General features: G+C 34.6%; 1 long non-coding RNA gene across 1 annotated transcript; it reads left to right on the top strand.

The window, feature by feature from the left end:
• Positions 1-2,137: 2,137 nt before the first annotated feature.
• LOC121223457 (uncharacterized) lies at positions 2,138-3,186 on the top strand. Its single transcript, XR_005920794.1, has 3 exons — positions 2,138-2,398; positions 2,515-2,738; positions 2,832-3,186. It is a non-coding gene; the product is annotated as an uncharacterized lncRNA (long non-coding RNA).
• Positions 3,187-3,508: the final 322 nt, after the last annotated feature.

The following is a 3,508-nucleotide window of genomic DNA, read 5'->3' as shown; positions in this document are numbered from 1 at the left end:
ATTCCCCCATTTCAATGTCGAATTATTGAATTGGGCCACTGGAACCTTGGCCCAAAGTTTCCCCACTGGTTAAAATTCCAAAAGAATTTATCGTCTTTGGATATCTCCCATGTAGGAATTTCAGATGTCATGCCCACTTGGTTTTTGAACCTTCCCACTCTATTTGAATATTTAAATCTTTCCTCAAATCAGCTTACAGGAGAGATTTCGTATTTGAATGTGGGAGACATTGTTGACTTGAGTTCAAACAGCTTTACAGGTCCATTGCCAAGAGTACTCTCAAGTTTGAGAATTTTATTTTTGTCAAATAATTCATTTTCAGGATCCCTTCATCAATTAATTTGTAATCCATCATTAACGGGGATGATAACTCTTTACATTGATACAAATTTACTCAATGGAGAAATTCCAGATTGTTGGAATCATTGGGATGTTTTAGCTTATTTAAATTTAGGAAATAACAATTTAATAGGAAAAATCCCACTTACTTTGGGACAAACAAATCCTTCAACGTTAAACCTTCGAAACAATAGAATGTTTGGAGAATTGCCATCCACAATGCAAAATTCTACAAATTTGATTATGCTTGATCTTAGTGAAAATCATTTCAATGGAAGTGTACCAGCATGGATTGGTGATAAGCTTTCAAACCTTGTGGTTCTAAGCCTTCGGTCAAATAATTTTGATGGTCATATTCCTCACAAAATTTGTGATCTTCAATTCTTCAAAATTTGGACCTTGCCCACAACAACATTTCAGGAGTTATTCCAAAATGCTTCAATAATTTAAGTGCAATGGCCACAACAAACAAAACCAAAAATGAACTTTCTATGCTGTATTTCATTAATTACCCATTTTATTTGAGTGCATTATTGGTGTTGAAAGGGCGAGAGGATGAATATGGTCACACACTAGGACTTGTTACCAACTTGGACCTTTCTGTTAACAGTTTCACAGGAGAGATCCCCAAAGAAATTGGTAGTCTCGTTGGACTATTGTCTTTAAATTTCTCAGGGAATCACCTAACAGGATATATACCAGACAACATTGGCAACATGAAGTTTTTGGAATCTATTGATTTGGCCATGAATCGACTAAATGGTGAAATCCCTCCAAGTTTCTCCAAATTGAATTTCTTGAATCACTTCAATGTGTCGTACAACAATTTGACAGGACAAATCCCAACAAGTACTCAACTTCAAAGCTTTGCAAACTTGTCTTACGTGGGCAATCATCTTTGCGGACCTCCTCTCACTAAAAACTGCACTACAAAAGGCATTCCAACTGATGTTGCAAATAATGGAAGTAGCAGTGAAGGAAGTAAAGTGAATTGGCTTTATGTCAGCATAGTTCTTGGCTTTATAATGGGATTTTGGGGTGTAGTGGCTCCCTTGTTTTTCATCAGGTCTTGGAGGCATGCATACTATCGAAAGCTGGACAATGTCTATGGTAAACTATATGTGTTTTGGGCTACTATGGGTATGTAGTTTGATGGGAAAAAAGCATGTATCATTGATGCATCTGAGTTAGGTGTGCTGCAACTTGATTGTTTGGTGCTGAAAGATTAGTTTTAGCATCTGTCCTTGTTTTGGACTCGTCGTGTGCCAACAAGGTAGCCTACTCACTTTCGTGAGCGGTTTTGTTACATGCAAACCACACGGAAAGGGTTACTTTGCATCTTTTTTAAAGAATTTTAAAATTATGTCTTATGTTGATACGAATGAGGATTGCGGACAATAAGTTTGGGTGTATGGGGTGAGCCTGTTGGCTCGAGTTTAGTAGTCCATCTCCTCTTTGTGTTTGCTTCTGTTTTGTGATTTTCTCATTAATGAATTTCTTTTCTCTCAAAAATAAAAATTAGTAATTTTGGACGCCCATAAAAGTATAAGGGTAAATTACACACGAGATCATTTTAAAATAAGGTTTGTCCTATTTGGTCACTCTAATTTTTTTCTCAATTTAATCACTCTAATCAAGATAATTGTTTGAATTAGCCACAACCATTAAATTCTATTGATCTACTAACGAATTGTTGATGTGGCATATTAGCCAATTGAATGATAACACGTGATACTTTCCTTTGACTTTTAACAAAAGCTGAGGGACCTTTCTATAATTAATCCTAAACAATTTTTTCCCCTTTCTCTTCTCTCCGAAGCTGAAAAAGGAGAAACCAAAACAGGGCATCTCAAAGCTACATGCCCTTCACCAGTTTCTCAACAATGGATCTATGGCAACTACCAAGGATAACCCACCACACATCCACAAATAATTAAAGAAGAGTGAACATATATAAATAAGAATGGATCTATGGCATGGATAGGGCAAGGGCAAGAAATTCAACCTTTATAATTCGTTATATGCAGGCAATTCGAATTTTTGGGAGCTTTTGAAGAAGGTAATGGATTCTCTGTTCAAGATATTTTCTTTTCTTATTGCTTCCTAATTGCTTTCAATGTACATCAGTTAAATGATAATTTTTCTCTCTTTTTTGGGGGGTTTGTTAAATCATAGGACTCAGCTAAGCTTTTAGCGTACCGAGACGGAAGGTTTAATGGTTCGCAAGAGGGATTCGAGCAAGCACTCCTCACTTCGACAACTGTCTACATCGGAAACGTGTCTTTTTACACTACTAAAGAACAAGTTTATGAGCTTTTCTCTACATCCGGTGAAATCAAGAAAATAAACATGGGCCTTAACAAGACCTCTAAAACACCTTGTGGCTTTTGCTTTGTCTTGTAACTCTCTCTCTCTTGTTTTCCTCCTTTAAATCATGTTAATATTTATTTTAAAGCTCTTAATTGGTTATTGGGTTTTTTATTTTCCATCAGGAATCATTCTAGGGAAGATGCAGAGGATGTTGTTAATTACATTAGTGGGACAATCCTTGATGACCGTCAGATTCGTGTAGATTTTGATTGGGGTTTTTATATATGTTCATTCCTCCTTAATTATTTGTGGATGTATGGTGGGTTATTCTTGATAGTTGCTGTGATAAATATAACGTTGATAATGACAATGCATCATAAAGAAAAGAGTAAAAATAAAAATAAAGAACAAACAGATTTTACGTGGAATCCTTTTTGAGAAAAAACAACAGCTAGGGGAGAAGATAATTCGCTATGTCGAATTCGAATAATTACAAGAAGAGGTGTCTATTTATAGGCTTGTAAAACCATATTCTAATAAAAAGAGTGTAGTAAGATTTAAACACCTAATTCTAATCAATATCAATAGATGAAGTGTAATAAAGTTGAAAAATCTTATTCTAAAATAAAATAAAATAAAATAAAATAAAAGTATAGTTCTATATGGATTTTACTTTTATTTTATTTTACCACTATACTTTATTTTAATAAGGATTCGGGTCACTCAATTCTAACAGTTATCATAGATTTATTGTTGAAAGAATGGTGAAACACAGGTAGCTTTGAGATGCCCTATTTTGATTTCTCCATTTTGAGTTATGGAGAGAAGATAAAAGGAAAAAAAAAAAGTTTTGATTAAT

Source organism: Gossypium hirsutum, chromosome D11 (genome assembly GCF_007990345.1).
Source record: "Gossypium hirsutum isolate 1008001.06 chromosome D11, Gossypium_hirsutum_v2.1, whole genome shotgun sequence".
Lineage (NCBI taxonomy): Eukaryota > Viridiplantae > Streptophyta > Magnoliopsida > Malvales > Malvaceae > Gossypium > Gossypium hirsutum.
Note: the sequence above shows the minus strand (reverse complement) of the source record. Positions and strands in the feature narration are given on the sequence as shown.